Here is a 22,401-nt window from a genome sequence, read left to right as displayed (position 1 = left end):
CACAATCACAACAAAATCAAGTCCCATAACCACTGGGTGGGTGATACACAAACTGGAGAACAATGGTACCAACAGAAGTCCACCCACTGTAGTGAAGGTTCTGAGCCCGTTAGGTTTCCCAACCTGGGGGTCGGGAATGGGAGGAGGATTCCTAAAGAATCAGACCTTGAAGGCTAGTGGGATTTGATTGCAGGAGTTTGACAGGACTGAGGGAAACAGATACTCCACTCTTGGAGGGCACACACAAAGTAGTGTGAGCATCAGGACCCAGGGGGAAGGAGCAGTGACCCCATAGGAGAAAGAACCAGACCTACCCGCTAGTGTTGGAGGGTCTCCTGCAGAGGTGGGAGGTGGCTGTGGCTCACTGTGGGGACAAGGACACTGGCAGCAGAAGTTCTGGGAAGTACTCCTTGGTGTGAGCCCTCCCGCAGTCTGCCATTAGCCCCACAAAAGAGCCTGTAACCTCCAGTGCTGGGTCGTCTCAGGCCAAACAACCAACCAGGAGGGAACTCAGACCCACCCAGCAGCAGACAGGCAGATGAAAGTTTTACTGAGCCCTGCCCACCAGAGCAACAACCAGCTATACCAAACACCACTCCTTCCTATCAGGAAGATTGCACAATCCTCTTACATAGGCTCATACACCAGAGGGCAGACAGCGGAAGCAATAAGAACTACAATCCTGCAGCCTGTGGAACAAAAACAACATTCACAGAAAGATAGACAAAATGAAAAGGCAGAGGACAATGTACCAGATGAAGGAACAGGACAAAACCCCAGAAAAACAGCTAAATGAAGTGGTGATAGGCAACCTTACAGAGAAAGATTTCAGAATAATGATAGTGAAGATGATCCAGGACTTTGCAAAAAGAATGGAGGCAAAGACCAAGAAGTTGCAAAAAATGTTTAGCAAAGACCTAGAAAAATTAAAGAACAAACAAACAGAGATGAACAATACAAACACTGAAATGAAAAATACACTAGAAGGAATCCATAACAGAATAACACAAGCAGAAGAACGGATAAGTGACCTGGAAGACAGAATGGTGGAACTCACTGCTGCAGAACAGAATAAAGAAAAAAGAACGAAAAGAAATGAAGACAGCCTAAGAGACCTCTGGGAGAACATTAAATGCAACAACATTCGCATTATAGGGGTCCCAGAAGGAGAAGAGAGAGAGAAAGGACCTGAGAAAATATTTGAAGAGATTATAGTCGAAAACTTCCCTAACATGGGAAAGGAAATAGCCACCCAAGTCCAGGAAGTGCAGAGAGTCCCAGGCAGAATAAACCCAAGGAGAAACACACCAAGAAACATAGTAATCAAATTGACAAAAATTAAAGAAAAAGAAAAATTATTAAAAGCAACAAGGGAAAAGCAACAAATAACATACAAGGAAACTCCCATAAGGTTAACAGCTGATTTCTCAGCAGAAACTCTACAAGCCAGAAGGAAGTGGCATGATATATTTAAAGTGATGAAAGGGAAAAACCTACAACCAAGATTACTCTACCTGGCAAGGATCTCATTCAGAATTGATGGAGAAATCAAAAGCTTTACAGACAAGAAAACCTAAGAGAATTCAGCACCACAAAACCAGCTCTACAACAAATGTTAAAGGAACTTCTATAGGCAGGAAACACAAGAGAAGGAAAAGACCTACAAAAACAAACCCAAAACAATTAAGAAAATGATAATCAAATCATACATATTGATAATTACCTTAAATGTGAACGGATTAAATGTTCCAACCAAAAGACACAGGCTTGCTGAATGGAGACAAAAGCAAGACCCATATATATGCTGTCTACAAGAGACGCATTTCAGACCTAGGGACACATACAGACAGAAAGTGAGGAGATGGAAAAAGATACTCCATGCAAATGGAAATCAAAAGAAAGCTGGAGTAGCAATATTCATATCAGATAAAATAGACTTCAAAATAAAGAATGTTACAAGAGATAAGGAAGGACACTAAATAATGATCAAGGGATCAATCCAAGAGGATGATATAACAATTATAAATATATATGCAACCAACATAGGAGCACCTCAATACATAAGGCAAATGCTAACAGCTATAAAAGAGGAAATCAACAGTAACACAATAATAGTGGGGCACTTTAACACCTCACTTACACCAGAGAGATCATCCAGACAGAATATTAATAATGAATCACAAGCTTTAAATGACACATTAAACCAGATAGATATAATTGACATTTATAGGACAATCCATCAGAAAACAGCAGATTACACGTTCTTCTCAAGTGCACATGGAATATTCTCCAGGATAGGTCACATCTTGGGTCACAAATGAAGCATCAGTAAATTTAAGAAAATTTAAATTATGTCAAGCATCTTTTCTGACCACATGCTATGAGATTAGAAGTAAATTACAGGGGAAAAAACGTAAAAAACAAACACATGGAGGCTAAACAATACATTACTAAATAACCAAGAGATCACTGAAGTAATCAAAGAGGAAATAAAAAAATATGTAGAGACAAATGACAACGAAAACATGACGAACCAAAACCTATGGGATTCAGCAAAAGCAGTTCTAAGAGGGAAGTTTATAGCAATACAATCCTACCTCAAGAAACAAGAAAACATCTCAAATAAACAATCTAACCTCACACCTAAAGGAACTAGAGAAAGAAGAACAAACAAAACCCAAAGTTAGTAGGAGGAAAGACATCATAAAGGTCAGAGCATAAATAAATGAAATAGAAACAAAGAAAACAATAGTAAAGATCAATAAAACTAAAAGCTGGTTCTTTGAGAAGATAAACAAAACTGGTAAACCTTTAGCCAGATTCATCAAGAAAAAGAGGGAGAAGACTCAAATCAATAAAATTAGAAATGAAACAGGAGAAATTACAATGGACACCACAGAAACACAAAACATCACAAAAGACTACTACAAGCAACTCTATACCAATAAAATGGACAACCTGGAAGAAATGGACAAATTCTTAGAAAGGTAAAATCTCCCAAGACTGAACCAGGAAGAAATAGAAAATATGAACAGACCAATCACAAGCACTGAAATTGAAACTGTGATTAAAAATCTTCCAACAAACAAAAGCCCAGGACCAGATAGCTTCACAGACGAATTCTGTTCAAACTTTTAGAGAAGAGCTTACACTCATATTTCTCAAACTCTTCCAAAAAAGTGCAGAGAAAGAACACTCCCAAACTCATTCTATGAGGCCACCATCACCCTGATACCAAAAGCAGACAAAAATACTACAAAAAAAGAAAATTACAGACCAATATCACTGATGAATATAGATGCAAAAATCCTCAGCAAGATACTAGCAAACAGATTCCAACAACACATTAAAAGGATCATACACCACGATCAAGTGGGATTTTTCACAGGGATGCAAGGATTCTTCAATATATGAAAATCAATGTGATACACCATATTAACAAATTAAGGAATAAAAACCATATGATCATCTCAATAGATGCAGAAAAATCTTTCAACCAAATTCTACACCTATTTATGATAAAAACTCTCCAGAAAGTGGGCATAGAAGGAACTACCTCAACATAATAAAGGCCATATATGACAAACTCACAGCAAACATCATTCTCAATGGTGAAAAACTGAAAGCATTTCCACTAAGATCAGGAACAAGACAAGGATGTCCCCTCTCACCACTTCTATTCAACATAGTATTGGAAGTCACAGCAATCAGAGAAGAAAAATAAATAAAAGGGATTCAAATTGGAAAAGAAGTAAAACTGTCACTGTTTGCAGATGACATGGTACTATACACAGATAATCCTAAAGATGCCACCAGAAAACTACTAGAGCTAATCAATGAATTTGGTAAAGTTGCAGGATACAAAAATAATACACAGAAATCTCTTGCATTCCTATACACTAACAAAGAAAGATCAGAAAGAGAAATTAAGGAATCAATCCCATTCACCATTGCAACAAAAAGAATAAAATACATAGGAATAAACCTACCCAAGGAGGTAAAAAACCTGTACTCAGAAAACTATAAAACACTGATGAAAGAAATCAAAGATGACACAAACAGATGGAGTGATATACCATGTTCTTGGATTGGAAGAATCAATATTGTGAAAATGACTATACTACCCAAATCAATCTACAGATTGAATGCAATCCCCGTCAAATTACCAATGACAGTTTTTACAGAGCTAGAACAAAAAATCCTAAAATTTGTATGGAGACACAAAAGACCCTGAATAGCCAATGCAATCTTGAGGGAAAAAAATGGAGCTGGAAGAATCAGATTCCCTGACTTCAGACTATACTACAAAGCTACAGTAATCAAGACAATATGGTTCTGGCACAAAAATAGAAATATAGATAAATGGACCAGGATAGAAAGCCCAGAGATAAACCCATGCACCTATGATCAACTAATCTATGACAAAGGAGACAAGGATATACAATGGAGAAAAGACAGTCTATTCAAAAAGTTATGCTGGGAAAATTGGACAGCTACATGTAAAAGGAAATTAAAAGACTCCCTGACACCCTGTACAAAAATAAACTCAAAATGGATTAAAGACCTAAATATAAGACTGGACAGTATAAAACTCTTAGAGGAAAATATAAGAAGAACACTCTTTGACTTAAATCACAGCAAGATCTTTTTTGACCCACCTCCTAAAGTAATGGAAATAAAAACAAAAATAAACAAATGGGACCTAATGAAATTTAAAAGCTTTTGCACAGCAAAGGAAACTATAAACAAGATGAAAAGACAACCCTCAGAATGGGAGAAAATATTTGCAAACAAGTCAATGGACAAAGGATTAATCTCCAAAATATATAAACAGCTCATGTAGCCCCATATTAAAAAAAACAAACAACCCAATCAAAAAATGGCGGAAGACCTAAGGAGACATTTCTCCAAAGAAGCCATACAGATGGCCAAGAGGTACATGAAAAGATGCTCAACATCACTAATTATTACAGAAATGCAAATCAAAACTACAATGAGGTATCACACTGGTCAGAATGACCATCATCAGGAAATCTACAAACAACAAATGCTGGAGAGGGTGTGGAGAAAAAGGAATCCTCTTGCACTGTTGGTGGGAATGTAAATTGATACAGCCACTATGGAGAACAGTATGGAGGTTCCTTAAAAAACTAAAAATAGAATTACCATATGACCCAGCAGTCCCACTACTGGGCATATGCCCAGAGAAAACCATAATGCAAAAAGACACATGCACCCCAATATTCATTGCAGCACTATTTACAATAGCCAGGTCATGGAAGTAACCTAAGTGTCCATCGACAGATGAATCGATAAAGAAGATGTGGTATATATATATATACAATGGAATATTACTCAGCCATAAAGTGGAATGAAATTGGGTCATTTGTAGAGACGTGGATGGACCTAGAGACTGTCAAGCAGAGTGAAGTAAGTCAGAAAAAGAAAAACAAATATCGTATATTAATCCACATATGTGGAATCTAGATAAATGGTACAGATGAACCAATATGCAAGGCGGAAATAGAGACACAGTTGTAGAGAACAAAGCTGTGGACACCAAGGGGGGAAAGCAGGGTGGGGGGTGGTAGTGATGGTTGGATGAATTGGGAGCTTGGGATTGACATATATACACTAATATATATAAAACATAACTAATAAGAACCTGCTGTATTAAAAAATTAAATTAAAAAAATAAAAATTAAAAGAAAAACAGTGTGTTCTGGCAGTTTTGAAAATGGTTCCTTTTCTTGACACCCTGCAGAAGCAGAAGGAGATATTTTCCAATATTTACTGTTGAGCCAAGTCAAGCTCCTAGAGGTAAATCTCACAATATTTTGAAGGACACTGTATGACTGGGTCCTCTTGGAGTTTTTCACTCTCAGGGTTGTCCATACTGAGCTTCTGGCAATTCGTAAATTAGAGTTTAGGTTTTTCTACCCTGTCACTGTTTCTTGAGCCAGTTTCTGCTGGTGAGTCTCTGCTCCAATACAAAGTGACTCTCTTTATTTGCCTTTCTCTCTCTACAATCTTAGGCAGAGCAGTTTGTCCTGTGTCCTCCCCTCTCTTACAAATCCAGGAAGAGTTGTTGATTTTTCAGTCTGTTCAGTTTTTTACTTGTTGTTAGGACAGAATGGTGACTTCCAAGCTCCTTTCATGTGGACCAGAAACCAGAAATCCTACACTTACTTTTTCAGAAAGACCAAGGCTAAGTGAGTGAGCTGTGATAACATATGTACTATATTCCAGAATCTTCCTCAATTTGCTTATGATTTTTTTCACTTATATATTAGATTTTTATAACTGGATTTCTACAATGTCTCTATTCTTCCCCATAATAACAGCTACAACCCATGATATTTATTCCACCATATCTATCTTTGCCATCATATAAAGCATCCAAGTGAAGAAAGACAAATATGTAAACACTATTAAACTATGTGACGCAGAGAAGATTTGATTTTCTCGTTGAAATGTATGCTAAGAGCACACTGATAGCAAACCTCAGAAATGAAAGACAACAAGAAAGGCAACAAATTTCTGACAATATCATCTCTTGTTTCATCTGAAACTCAAAGGAAAACTAATATTAGCTCCACTAAGCTAAATGATTAGTAAACCTAAGACACCAAGCTATCTAAACATGATCTGACGGAGTAGATAATGCAAATGACATCTCCAAAATGATTGGATTAATTTTGACTTAGTATCTTTATTTGAATAGCTCAGAGGAAAAGATAAGGCAACAAATATCTGCTCTAGGGTATGATATCTGACATTGAATTATCCAACATAAAAAGAATAGGGTTGACTCTTAGCATTGAAGTAAGAGAGGGAAAACTGTTAAACCCTACAGAGGAAAATTCTCCAGGAATATGGTATAGAGAGGCAGGTAAGGAACTGTCAGAAAGAAATTATTTTGTGGCAAGTAGTAGTTCTACAAAATGTATTTTGATATCCCTTAGGATTAGTGATTAAGGATTAATTCCTTTCATTCATTCATTTATTCACTTATTCACTCACTCATTCATTTATTCAGCTGAGAAATATTCACAGAAAATGGCTTAATTGCCCCTCGGTGATCACCTGGCATTTACTCTTCTTTGTAACCCTAGTATGGAGCACAGTGGCTGACCTATACAGGTTTGAGCAAACATCTGAAGGAAATGAGGAACTAAAGTATGTGATATACTCACTGTAAGCTAGATTTCAAGGAAGGATGTTCTAAAACTTTCTTTCAATATTTAACTAACATAGTACCCAATAGAGAAGAGGGAAAAAGGCTAAACATACATTGTTGGCATTATATGAGTGCAAGCTTGAATGATTAAACTAGAGATTCACTACTAGTTCTACCTTTATTCTCTTTGTTAATTCCATAGCATGCTACATTCTTAGATTCTGCTAGATACATACATCTATTCTCAATTTCAATACCACCAGGAAAGTCCATCAAGCTGGAAAATATGAGCCATTAGTAGCCATTAGTCATTTTGTACTTCACAAGATCACAGGGCAACACACCTAATGAAAATGACCAAGAATAACTTGAAAGAATGAAATTTTAAAATAGTAAAGCCATGCTTATCTAAGACCTGTTTTCTTTAGTGTTGGGCTTATATTTCATAGGTTTTAAGCCTACTACTATATACTGATATGTACAACACCTTTGGTGCATGATTGAAATGAGAAGCTTGGGATAATTAAACTCTGTAATTGTATGAAATGAGCTTACAGTCATTTTAAAAGTTCAGAGCCAATCAATTTAATATGGATATGACTTCCCTGTAAATTCTAAAATAGAAATGTGTTATGACCAATGAGTATTACATAGATCATTTCTGCCTTCAGGTAAGTATGCCTAACTTTATTTCTACTAGAAGCATGAGTATGGTAAAATTGCCCTATATAGTATATTCTTTCAATATGAGCACAACTCACAATGTATAATATTTCATCTTAAAGTTAATAAAGAGAAACTTAGGTTATTTTACTTTCTTTAGTATCAGACCTTATTGGGTAAGACCCAATAATATCTCAACTCAGCTTGGTTTTTATTTGTTTGCTTGTTGTTTTCTTTATGAAATTAATCTTTCTTCTCACCTAAGTGGGAGTGAAATAGAAAATTCTAAAAATGAATTGTAAATGGTACAAAAGGAAGAAATACATGTACCTTTGGTTTGATTACATTGTAAGTATTAACATCATTCATCTCTCTCTCTCTCTCTTTCTCACACACACATACACACACACACACACACACATCAGGAGATTAGTCTCAATGCCACTGTGTAAAATGCATATGAGTCACTTCCATAAGTTTCCATTATGATTTATGTTTAGCATTTATGAAACTGGAAAATAAATTTTGAGTTTGTAAAGGGTAAAACATCTATCTCTCTACAAATTTAACTAGTTAAAAGTGGAAAATATCGCATTGGAAGTTGTGATGGCTAGTTTTATGTGTTAATATGGCTTGGCTATAACACTGAGTTATATAATCAGACACTAATCTAGGTATTGCTGTGATGGCTGTTTTGTATGGCATCCAAAATCAGTTGCCTTTAAGTAAAGAAAATTCACCATCAATAATGTAAGTTATATATATATATAATTATAAATATATATGTATATTTTATTTTATATATATATATAGTCATGGATGTGGGGCGTGTACACACACACACACACACACACACACACACACACACACACATTCATGACAAAATAAGGAGAAATACTCACAACAGTTACTCTTCCAGGTTATATAACTGGCCACATGGTAAGTATAACTACCTTCATCTACTAGCCATTCTGTATTCCCATGGCCTTCTCCAAGCACCTTAACTGGTCCTGGTTCTTTACTTGGTAGAGTGACCCAAACCTTCATCCTAAACATTGGGGCCATTAATAGTCCTGTCTGGACTAGGTTGTTGTGGTTTTCCATTGACCTTAATCACAGGGCATGGTAATAATAATAGACACCCTAAGAGATCTCCTGTATTTCAGACACACTCTTCCTTGCCTCTATTATGGAGTAGTTCAATTTCTTCTTGGTAGTTGGGATCCATCACCCCCAGCAGCACAGTAATTCCCTTCTTTGCTGTTGATTCAGTGGCATGAGAAGCCTAAAGTGGTCAGGCAACTGTCTTAAATTCCAGTTCAATGGAATCATTGTTGTCTCTACTAGTAGAAGCATTCTTCCCTTCAGAACAAAAACCTCTAGGACAACAGAACATAAGGTCCTGGAAAAAAGGAAGCAAAATTTTGCTAGTGTGTCACTAAGGGATCACAGTGAGTGGTGCCATTCCTACTTCCACTCCTTGATTCCTGGACCTGTGAATCCTAGCTATTGGAGAAACACCACCATATATTTGATGCTGATTTAGAGCATACACAGCCTTCTGGAGAATATTGCCCAGTACTTCAAGGTATTGGCACCTTGTTGGCACTGTAACTGAGTCTTTAAAAGGCCATTCCACCATTGTATCAAGCCAGCAGCTTCAGGATGGTAAAGAATATGGTAACACCAGTGAATTCCACGGGCCTAGTACTACACTTCATTTGTTGTGAAGTGACTTTCTTGATCAGAAACAATGCTGTGGGGCTTCAGTGGTGGCACAGTGGTTAAGAATCTGCCTGCCAATGTAGGGGACACGGGTTTGAGCCCTGGTCCGGGAATATCCCACATGCCGCGGAGCAACTAAGCCCGTGCGCCACAACTACTGAGCCTGCACTCTAGAGCCCATGAGCCACAACTACAGAAGCCCACGTGCCTAGAGTCCATGCTCTAGGCTTCTCTTGTTGCTCTAGGCAACAAGAGAAGCCACCACAATGAGAAGCCCGTGCACCACAATGCAGAGTAGCACCTGCTCTCCACAACTAGAGAAAGCCCGTGCACAGCAACCAAGACCCAATGCAGCCAAAAATAAATTTAAAAAAAAGAAAAAAGAAAAAAGAAACAATGTTGTGTGTAATACCATGACAGTGGAAGACATTCTGTAAGTCCATGGATGGCAGTTTTGGAAGAAGCATTATGAGTAGGGAAGGAAAATCCAAATTCAGGGTAAGTGTCTGTTCCAGTAAGAACAAAATGATGCCCTTTCCATGATGAAAGGGGTCCAATGTAACCAACCTGCCACCAGTAGTTAATTAATCACGCTGGGGAATGGTGCCATACTGGAGACTCATTGTTGGTTATGGATGCTGGCATTGGATACTCAGTGGTTGCTGTAACCAAGTCAGCCTTGGTGAAGTCCATGTTGCTGAGTCAATGCATAAGAGAAGCCTCTTCCACAGGAAAAGAAGACTCATCAGAATGTAGGAGCTCAATGTCTCCAAGTTCAACAGGGTCTCCTACAAGTCCCAAATCCAACATTTAGTATCCCATTTCTTCCCAATAAATGTCTTCACATTGACTCTAAACATCCTACAAGACTGAGAATTCAATTTGCATTGTAATTCAGACAGTAGGAGGATGAGATTCTGGGTTTGATTTTCAGCAATCTTGTTCCAGCAGCTATAGGAAATAAGGGTCTCCTTCATGGTACACATAGAAATTTTCAGGTCATTTATGCAGTGCTTGAGTTGGGAATTCAAATCCCTGCACTCATCTTTTTCTTTCTCTTCTTTGTCCAGCAACATTAGGAGCAACTAGCCAATATCACTTCACTAGTTAGCTTGTCAAAAATGTTCCAAAGTATCATATACACAGTCACTCAGATCCTTACTTCTTGTAAGTGGTTGATTAGGAGTATCTAACGGTGATATTTTGTGTATCTATATTGTCAGATTATGCCATGGTCTATGAGTGTTCTCTTTACTACTAGAAATAGAGTCATTAGCACATTTAAATATAATCAGATTAGAGAGCCATTTCCAGAAACCCCAGAACCCAATTCAAAAAACCTCATCTTTAAAATTCTGTCTCTCTAGAACCACTCTGGGTACCAAAATCTGTATTAGTCAGGGTTCTCCTGAGAAACAGAACTAACTGTATACATACAATTATATATATATATATATATATATATATATACACACACACACAATTCTATAATATATATATTATTCCATTTTTCTTTCTCTGGAGAACCCTGACTCCCTGACTGATAGAGCTTTTGGTACTGGGAAGTGAGGTGCTACTGTAACAATAATGAAATAGTGGAAGTGACTTTGGAATTGGGTAATAAGTAGAAGCTGGAAGAATTTTGAGGCACATAATAAAAAAATGCCTAAATTGTGTAGAAGAGAACATTGGTAGAAATATGGATGTTAAAGGTGATTCTGGTGAGAGTTCAGAAGGAAATGAAGAGTATGGTAAAGAGAATTTCTATTATCTTAGAGAATACATATATCACCATGAACAGAATTTTGATTGAAATATGGTGTTAAAGGAGTTTCTGGCGAGATTTCAGAAGGAAGTGAGGAGCGTGTTATTGGACACTGGAGAAAAGGCAATCCTCATTTTAATGTGGCAAAAAACTTGGCTTAATTGTGCTCTGCTGTTAGTGGGAAGGTAGAACTTCTAAGTAAGTTCTGAGACATATAGCTGAGATTTCCAAGCAAAGTGTGGAATGTACAGCCTGGTTTCTCCTTGTTCCTTGCTTACAGTAAAGTGTGAGAAGAATGAGATAAACTGAGAACAGAACTGTTAAGAAAAAAGGAGCCAGACTTGATTATTTGGAAAATTCTTAGCATGTCCAGATAGCATTTTCTGGGCTAAGTGTGTGACTGCACAAACTTTTCCTGAAGAGATTATGCCTGTGACTCATGGATCCAGTCAACCATCTCAGTAGAAGCCAGGAATAGAGGTGGGTTATCCAGTTCTGTAATGGCATGGATCCCCTTGACATACACGGAAGAACTGACAAGGTTTTTGAGAATGTTATATCAGAAGGAACACTGAAAGCTGTGACTGAAGGAGCCAGAGACAGGATGAAATGCAGAAAGGCTATCAGATTTCAGAGATTCTACTGGTAGAAACAGACTGATAGAAATACTCAAACATGAGCTCTTGAAGAAGAGCTGAAAAAGAATGACTATAAGGGCAGAGTCATGGGTGCAGAGGCAAAGAAGCTAGAGACAGGAACAGAGGCAGGTCCTGGCAGGGCCTCCTTGGGCCCAAAGGGTAGATTGGGTAAAAGAAGTTTATTTTCAGGCCACAAAAACAAGTGGACTCTTCCTTTCTGGGTTTCAGATTTGCTTGAGACTACTGACTTATTTATTCCTTCCAATTTCTCCCTTTCATAATGGGAATGTCTATCCTATGCTTGTACTATCATTGTATTTGCAAACAAATAACTTGTTTTCTGTTTCACAGGTCCACAGATGATGAGGAATTTTGTCCCAAGGTGAATCATACCCAGAGTCTCACCCATACCTGAATTAGTGTCCTTAAATGAGATTTGGAACTTTTTGACTTGATATTTAGATGAGATTTTAGAGTTAATGCCAGAATGGTTTAAGACTGTTGGAGATGTTGGGATGGGATGAGTATATTTTGTATTTTGTATTTTTGTATGAGACAGATGTGAATTTTGGGAGGTAGAGCGCATACTGTACTAGGTTGAACAGTATCCTACCAAAATCCATGTCTACCTGGAACCTCAGAATATGATCTTGCTTGGAAATAGAGTATTTGTAGGTGTAATAAAGTTAAATGAGATTATACTGGATTTGGGTGCACACTAAATCCAAACATTGGTGTCCTTATAAGGAGAGAAAGATTTGGACAAACACAAAAACACACACACGGAATAAGTCCACATGAAGACTGAGGCAGAGATTGGAGTGATGCAGCCACAAACCAAGGGGCAGCAAGGATTGCTGGGACCACTGAAGCAAGGAGGAGGTGAGGATGGGTTTTTCCCTAGAGGTTTCAAGAGAGAAAGAGCTCTGCTGACACCAGGATTTCAGACTTCTTGCCTCCAGATCCATAAGAAAATAAATTCCTGTTGTTTTAAGCCAGTCTGTGTAATTTTGTTATAACAGCATAGGAAACTAAAAAAGAAGGTGTAAGTCTGTAAAGTACTTCACATTAACAATTTTACTCAAATAACATTTCTTTCAATGGTGAGAATACATACACACATAAATTGATTCTAATTTCAGATTAAGATAAATATATAGATACATCTTAATCTAAAATCAGAAGCAACTAATCCATACAACATGGCCTTCTATTTCTTTCTTAGTTTCTTGGAAATGTAACCATTGTCAACAAAAGACTTGTCAGTTTCTCATCTTTTCAAAGAGGATTAGAGAATACAAACTTCCTGTGGGTGAGATAAGTTCTTTCATCTTACAAAAAGCAATAGAGAATGCATCCTAATATAACACACATCGTAAAGTATTTAAACAACTTTACTACAGCATTCAAAATACAAATCTGAGCAGTCATTCTTTTCCCTTTTTCCTCCTGCTCTCTCCCATATTATCTAGGTTTACTGAAGTTACAGTTTTAAGACTGGGAAGTGTGACTAGGGAAAGGTGTGTTCCCCGCCCCCTCAGCAATTCTTCAGATGTGTCAGTGTCATAAAAGACAGAAAGGCTGCAGCAATGTTCCAGACTCAAGGAGACTAAATAGAGACAACAACTAAACGCAATATACTTGATCCTAGGTTGGATTCTGTACTGGAGGGGTTTAAAAATTAGTTTTAAAGACACTACATGTCAATTGACATAACTGGAATATGGATATTAAAGTATTTTATAGATGTTAAATTTAATGATTATATATACCAGATAGAGTACTGGTTTCCTTCCTTCCTCCTTTTCCTGTCAGAAGTTTTTCAAAAATTAAAGAGATTTTAGCCCCACAGTGAATTTTTGAAGGCTTTATTTCTTCATAAAAAATGAATTTACCAAAACGTTATGAAACATTACTTTAAAAAGTTAATGGAGTATAATCTGTAAAAATGTTGAGTAGCTATGTTGTACACCTGAAACTAACATGATGTTGTAAATCAACTATACTTCAATTAAAAAAAAATTATAAAAGTATTGTAATGATGTTAAATTTGCTAAAAAGTTGAACATATAAAAGAATGTCTCTCTTAGGAAATACACAAAGTATCTGGAAGTAAAGGCCAGGATGTATGTAACTCACTCAGAAGTGTATGTGTATATGTGTGTGTGTGTGTGTGTGCATACATACATATATGAGAGAGAGACAGAGAATTCATTAATATAAAGCTGACGGGGTAAAATGTTAAGGGATGCTGAATCTGTGTTATTGAGGGCTGGAGAGGGATTCCTTGAACCGCTCTTATTTATTCAGGTAACTCTCATTGGTGGACAGTGGGTGTGGCTCAACATGCCAGCCCAGAGCGCCGGCGCTGGGAGAGCCCCGGCCCCTCCACCCCCCAATCCCTCCCCAGACCCCTGTACCCACTACCCCCCTCCATGCCTCCGCCCCCTTCCACGCCCCCCTACCCCGTCCCTTCCTCCTTCACTTCCCTGCCCCTCCCCCCTCTAACGTAAACCCTGCCCACCCCACCCCCTGTCGCCCCTGCGGTACCCGTCCTGGGAGACGCCGCGCCGCCTCATCAACGTGGCCCCTGTGACCTCACTAAGCGGGTCCCCGCCTGGCGGCCCAGGGCAGGAGCGGCGGTGTCTCCGGGCGGCGGTGTCTCCGGGCGGCCGTGTCTTAGGGCGGCGCGGCCTCCGGGCTGCGTGCCCTCCAGCTCAGGACAGCGCCGAGGAGGAAGCGGTGGCCACGAGCTACTAGCGTCCAGTAGTGCATCAAGTGTGGTCGAGCGCCCGACTCCCTCCTCAGTCCCACTCTCCCACTCTCTGCCACCATCCACCTCCCACGACGCCCCCCTCGACCCCGCAGCCGGCCTTCAGTCCACCCATCTACCTGCGCGTCTGTCACCGTTCCTCCCACCCCGTGATCACTGCCGTAGCCTTCTACCTGTCGCCAGGCCCAGCGCCAAGGATTGGCCACATGTCACAGATGATGGCCTTAAAGCGCATCCACAAGGAGCTCCTCGACCTGTCCCGCGACCCCACCCCCACCACCCCCACCCCCCGCCCAGAGCTCAGCAGGGGTAGTGGGGGATGATATGTTCCACTGGCAAGCGACCATAATGGGGCCCAATGACAACCCCTACCAGGGAGGAGTCTTCTTCCTAAAGGTCCAAGTTCCCTCCGATTAACCATTCAAACCACCCAAAATCGCATTCACCACCCGAATTTACCATCCAAATATTAACAGAAACGGAAACATCTGCCTGGACATCCTTAGATCTGAGTGGTCGCCAGCACTGACAATTTCCAAAGTATTGTTATTCATTTACTCCCTGTTGTGCGCCCCCAACGCAGATGATCCTTTGGTTCCGGAAATTGCTAAGATCTACACAAAGGATAGGAGGAGGTATGACAGAATTGCTCGGGAATGGACTAAGAAATACGACATGCAATTTAAAAATCAATGATAATCCCATTGCCTTATTAAAGCTGGCAGTTTAATTGGTTACCTTTTGTTGGCTTTCTATGAAAGGAGGGCTCCCCATCCTCTGGGCATATGTGGTGACACCTCCTATATATCAGGGTGTGTGGAGGCGGTGGAGCAAGTCTGCAGGTGGAGGCAAGGGTGGAGGAGGGATTAGTGAATGGGGGTAATGTTGGGGGTTTGGGTGAGTGTGAGACCAGTTTTAATCCAGTTTTAACTAAAAGATTTCTTTATTGATTTAGCATTAGGAAAGCAAGAACAAGGGGGTGGTGGCTTTAGGATAAGGAGAGCAGTTCCACCAACCAGAGAGATAATTTTTAATGTGAGTCTTTTAGAACTGACAATGGTGAGGAAAAACAATGAAGATTACAAAGCTAGTCAGGTATCCACTTTATTCTGAAGAAACTTTGGGTGTTGATTTTGACCAAGATTAGTATTAACCAATATCCTTGTAACTGGGCAAGACCCTCCCCCCAGGTCCTCTGCCTGCCTCTTGTCTACAGAAAAGCCATAGTTTCTCAGGACTCACCTGAGTCACAAAAGCCTGACTCAAGAATTAATGATTGAAAGGATGTGACCATGTAGTGACAAAAGTAGCAGTTGGGCCAGGTGAACTGGTAACAATTTAAACAGTAAATCAGCCATGACAGTCATGGAATCCTTAGTTCCTCCCTGGAATACATAGATAACAGTATCTGAGGCAGACACTGAGTTGTTTTACAGGTGCTAAACCCCCACCAAATGGAAGAAGTTAACTACTTGCTGGCCATGAGCATGTAGACGCAGACCTAATGGAGCCTGAGGATTGATGTTAACCTCTGTGACACCACCCTGTTACCTCACCATCAACAAATCTCTTCCTCACTCTTGACAGAGCCACAGTGGGAAGTTTCTTGGTTTTCACTGTGAAAACCTGGTAGGGTTCCTGGAGACACAACCTATGGAGATGTGTGGACACCTGACTTTAGTTACCAGGATGTTTTCCTTCTCAAAGTCCACACTCCACCTCCAAGAATTTGGCAAAATTACCATTTAATCTGAGCTACCCTGTGATGGCTCCAGAAGCTTGTGCTTCAGGTTGGCAAGTCTCATCTGTGACTCTGTACCCATCTGTCCCTCCAGAATTTGATGAATCTGTTTGCGCTTAGACCTCAGTTCTCTAATGCGTCCAAGAAAAGATGATCTTTTTCATTTTGTTCATTTTCTTCTTCTAGAGACCTGAGTGATGACTTATAAACTTTACATGTGTAGCTGATATGAAAAGTCCTAGAAGTTTGTTTGATATGTCTTCCAAAATAAATGTACTTCCCTCAGATTTAACAATGTTAAAATATAGTTTCCCTCTAACATACTTAGGAATTACACCTCTAAAAGAGTGTGCATTTATCATGGTATCCATCCAGAAGATCCATATTTAAATTTAATAAAATTTTAACAAGGACCTAAAAAAAAAAAAAATTGTGCGTTGATCATACATCCAGTTGTGCGCTGATCATACATCCTAATTAACAAATAACAAAATAAACCCAATGCTTGTAGTTTGCAAGTGATCTGGCACTCTGTTTACTGAGATGTCTGGATATAACCAGCCTTGGATTTTGCTGCCCTATGTCAGAAACACATAAACACGTTCTCTTTCCTCTCTGGTGTGTCTGTGCTAGTACGTTGGGTATCTTGGAGACTATCTGATTAACCTCTGTATCTAAATGTTATTTATAAATAAAATATATCCAGCTTTGAAAAAAAAATGGCCTGTGTAATTTTGTTAATTGTGCGCTGATCATACATCCTGCGACTCCCCTCCTTCATCTTGCTTTTAAAAATTCTTTCCTGAAACCTACTGGGGAGATCAGCTTTTTGAGCATTAGCTACCCTAGACTCCTTGTCTGGAGCCTTAAAATAAAGGCTGCACTTTCCTTCTCTGCAACCTGGTGACAGTAGACTGGCTTTACTGCAAGCAGGAGAACAGCCCCAAGTTTGGTTCGGTAACATCCTCTATCTTGAGGTCCATATTTAACCAGCAAAATTAAATGGATTTGGAGTTGTTACAAAATAAAATGATGAGTTTTATTCCCAGTCTTCTCCACCTCCCACTCCTTCAATCCCTGTCTTTGTTGTCACTCTGCCTCTCTCCCACTCTGGATTGTAGGCTGCTTCTCAGGACATACCTATTAGCACTCATTTGTCTTATGCTTTCTCAAGAACTGTGTATGGTCTAAGATTTTACCCAGCTTGCAAGCCTACATGTGAGCCAATGGAGGCTGGCAGAATGACACAGACTCTTGGGTTAGAGACAGGACTTAGTCAGGGCCCAGCAGGCAGCATGAGCTTCACTGACATCAGTTACCCTTGCCCCCCAACACTCAACTCAACCAGGAGGGTGCTGCACATACAGTGGGTTTCTGTAACAGCCAAGTTACCCCAAGCTAAGGAAACCCCCAGTCTTAGAAAGGGAAATTCTACCAAACCTGACCAACTTTTGCCTCAGAAGGAAATGCCATCTTTATTAACCTGCTGAGGAAACAAATCCATCCTCCACCCTGGAGGGCCCTCTATCTTCCAAGGCTGTTTGCTATACAAATGTCCTTGAAAGGATAGTCTAGGACAAATACTGTCGCAAGATGTGTAGAAACACCATGGAGAATTGCACCCCAACAGTCTTAACTGCTTGGATCTATCTGATTGTAAAGGTAAAAATTAATTTTATGAAAATACTTGTGTGTGCTGAAAAAGATCCAATTTTCCCTTTAGAACTTGTACATTCAGGGATGTCTAACCAGTGAAATAAGCAGATTACTTAAAACCTTTAAAAAACACTATAATCTACTCTTTTTAATGGCAGAGAGGGATTATAATTTTAAGTAAAAACATGAAAATATTAATGACTTAACATTAAAAAACATTTATCAAAATAAGTCAAAAATATTTATCAAAAGTACTAACACCTCAAATATAAAATTTCCTTTTACCTATACATTCAGGCAGTGATGCCAAATAGGAATGTTCTATATCTGCACTATCCAATATAGTAGCCACTAGCCACTGTAGCTATTGACCACTTGAAGTTTAGTGTGATCAGGCAACTGGATTTTTATTCAATTTTAATTAATTTTAAATTAAAATATTAAATTAATTACATTGGAATAGCCATGTACAACCAGTCACTACTGTATCATGAAAGAAATTGAGGATTTGGTGACATGGGGACATTTTTTCTTTTATCTTTTTTCCCCCTAATTATTGATTTAATTTTTTTATGATCAGAGATAGCGTGGAGAAAGAATGGGAGTTCGGAGCAAAACCCTGTGTTCTAATCCAGGCTCCACCAATATCTAATTGTGTGACTCTCAATATGTTACCTAACCCCTATGAACCTTAGTTTCTTCAAATACTAAATTGGAATATTGTCTATAACACTTCCTAGTTTTAAGAATAAGATGATATATGAAAAACACTTAACCTGTACCGTTGAGTACACATTCAATAATTGGAGTTGTATTTATTATTTCGCTTCATTATATTTATCCTTTTAGGATAACCTTGTGCTGGGCTGCCAGCAAGATGATTTCACAGGTCAAATCTGTACTTCTGATATTCTTAGGATGGCTGGGGGAGAAGGCAGGGGCTAAGAGAATCTGTAAGTTTAATTGGGAACTTGGGAATTCATGAAAGGGTGCATTCACAAGGATGTCTGTCACACGAAGTATCCCCCTCCAGCTTTTTTTTAGAAATACACACAAACTTTAGAGTACAAAAAAAATCAATTTGAAGCCTTGTTAAAAATGCAAATTCCTGAATCTCACCTATAGGAGGGCCCAGTAATCTGCATTTGCAATCATCAAAAATGATTTTTAAGCAGGTGGGAAATGAGCACTCTTTAATAGACCATGTATTTCACTGCACCACTTGAATTATTATTTGTTAACAAAAGAGGGTGAGATTCTGTACTAATGCAGATTGCCAAGGTTTAACGTATTTTGACTTAGTTACCAGCATACCTCTTCCCCAAGTGATTTTATTTTTTACATAAAAATGTTTTGATTAACTTTACTGGAAATATTCAAACCCATTTATGGTTATAGACATAGCTTAAATACTTCATAGCTTTGCAAATAAGAGAATTTGAGCTATTCAGCCTCATTACAGATTGCATAAAAGGTAGGAATTAAATGTACCATTGGATTCATCAAATAATGAATGCAATAAATGTTTAAATCATTTTGAAAATTTCTGAGTGAGCTCTTAAAGAAATATTGCTTTCCACTTAAAATATCATTCTGAGTTCTCTTTATCACCATTTACTAAAGGAAGTAGCATTTCTTTGCTAAATCTGTGAACATGTAACTCAAGTTATGTTTGGAAGTTCTTCAACAAGATTATTCTAAGAATTTAGACTACAGATTACATTACTATTTTATAAAATTTAAAGGTTCTTGATGGTGGGATAGAACAAATTAACCTTAGATAGTTGAAAGGCAGAACTCTTTGTTACTTACAGTTGCAAACTAGACAAGACTGCCGCACAGGGAGTTGCACCCAGAGACAGGGGACAGGGAACAAGGGGCAACATATGTATGGCAAGGGGGGATGGGGTGAGCTAGGTTTCCCAAGTTCCCTGTAGATTGGGTTACCTGAAAAATTTTACAGGTTCATGGGCCTAAGTGCTGTCCCTGTTGGTGTGGGAGCTTAGTAAACTGCCTGCAAAAGGCAACTGAGAGATTTTAGGCATGACTTCAAAGCTGTATTAAGACAACATTTACAAAATACTATTATTACATTAACCTTTTCCCTCCTCCCCCTAAAATTTACCTTAGATAACTGTGTGAATGAAGCATTTAGTGTTTCTAGTAAGGGAACAAAAAGAAGCAGGGATTTCCACACTACAGAAAGAAAATTAAATGTTCATTGAGTGTGTCTTATTTGATGAGCATTTTGTGAAGTGTTAATACATGGCTCCTTTGGTCCTATTCAGCTGGAGATATCAAAAACTACCCAGTTCTGGCATGGAGATGGGAAGGGAGTACGTTGTTAGGTAATTATACCTCCTTTGAACCTTGACAGATGAGTAGGATTTCACAGGTAGATAGGGACAAAAAGGGTATCGTGGATAGAAGGAACATAACACAAAGGTACAAAAGCATTACAAAGTATATGGTAAACAAGAAATAACTTTTTGTTCATATTCAATATGACTACACCACAAATTATTGGAGAGGCAGGAAGAGGCCTGAATGTGGGTGGTCTTATAGCCTACCTAAAGACAATTACACTTGATCTTATGAGTGATAAAGAACAATTCAATAATTTGAACTGGAGAATGGTAAGTTCAGATTTGCATGTTAGAAAAATCATTCTAAGGACAGAATAGAAAACAAATTGCAAGAGATGGGTTAAATACAGAGACCAGATCGGAAGGTATTTTGAGAATCCAGATGAGAGATGATTAGGGTCTAAATGAAAGCAGTGTTAATAAGGATGCAGAAGACAGGACAGACAGGAAAGATTTTTCAAATATAGAAGATTAGGATATTGGTTTCATGGCAGGGTCTAGGGTAAAGTAGGTCAGACAGAGAAACACAAATACTCTATGTTATCACTTATATGAGAACAAACTAGTGGTTACTAGTATGGAGAGGGAAGGGGGAAGGGGCTAGAGAGAAGTATGGGATTAAGAGATACAAACTACCAGGTATAAAATAAATAAGCAACAAGGATATATTGTACACCACAGGGAAAATAGTCATTATTTTGTAATAACTCTAAATGGAGTACAATCTATAAACATATTGAATCACTATGTTGTACACCTGAAACTAATATAATATTGTAAATCAATTATGTTTCAATTAAAATAAGAAAAAAAGAAAAATAATAAAATTATGATAAAACCTTTAAAAATAGGTTATTTAACATGTAAAGTGTTTATTGTTATTTTTGGAAAAATAGTTTTGAAATTTCTGCTTTAATTTTTAATATGTAAATATCAACACATATGAACCACTTAAATAAAATCTGTTTGGGATTGAATTTTAGCAGAATGTAACACTCCAAATATGCCACTTTACCATGTGGAGCTGAAGGCAATCAAGACCCATCAGAGGGCTTCCCTGGTGGCACAGTGGTTAAGAATCCGCCTGCAAATGCAGGGGACACGGGTTCGAGCCCTGGTCCGGGAAGATCCCACATGCCGCGGAGCAACTAAGCCCGTGCGCCCCTACTACTGAGCCTGCACTCTAGCTTGTGAGCCACAACTACTGAGCCCGTGTGCCACAACTACTGAAGCCCACAAGCCTAGAGCTCGTGCTCTGCAACAAGAGAAGCCGCTGCAATGAGAAGCCCGCACACCACAACAAAGAGTAGCCCCCGCTCACCGCAACTAGAGAAAACCCGCAAGCAGCAACAAAGACCCAACACAGCCAAAAATAAATAAGTAAATTTGTTAAAAAAAAAAAAGACCCATCAGAGTCAAGAAAAGTTTTTACCTCCCCCTTAACTGCCTAAAAGAAATCAGAAAAGGGAGCTTGTACCAGGAAAAGAGCTATTACAAGAGATAACTTTTTATATCTGAGAAAGTTATCTACATGGCAGGGCAAATATTTATTTACCAAACATTTGCTCTTCTCAACTTCCTGTGAATTGCCTTCCTCTCCTTTGAAGCCCCAGACCACTATCCACTTTTCCTTACTCAGGATGGTATATAAGCCTCAATTGCCTGATTGCCTTTGGTCTCATATCTTTGTGGGACTCCCATGAGTATGCTTTTAAATTTATTTTTCTGCTGTTAATCTGTCTTTTTATTACAGGGTGGTATCAACCAAGAATCCAGAAGGATAGAGGAAAAATTATTCCCCACTGCCCACAGGGTCATTAATAATCTTTAAGAGTGTAAAAGAATCCTGAGACCAAAAGTTTGAAATGCAGTGATCTTGAATTAATTCCAAGTT

The 22,401-nt window shown here is 38.7% G+C and overlaps 1 pseudogene across 1 annotated transcript; it reads left to right on the top strand.

Moving 5' to 3' along the window:
- The first annotated feature begins 14,962 nt into the window (after positions 1–14,962).
- LOC309620863 (ubiquitin-conjugating enzyme E2 D2 pseudogene) lies at positions 14,963–21,534 on the top strand (annotated as a pseudogene). Its single transcript has one exon. The product of its transcript is annotated as a ubiquitin-conjugating enzyme E2 D2 pseudogene (transcript).
- The last annotated feature ends 867 nt before the right edge of the window (positions 21,535–22,401 follow it).

The sequence above is a fragment of the Balaenoptera borealis genome (assembly GCF_965194805.1).
Source record: "Balaenoptera borealis genome assembly, chromosome: X".
Taxonomy (NCBI): domain Eukaryota; kingdom Metazoa; phylum Chordata; class Mammalia; order Artiodactyla; family Balaenopteridae; genus Balaenoptera; species Balaenoptera borealis.
This window is presented reverse-complemented; position numbering and strand designations above follow the sequence as displayed.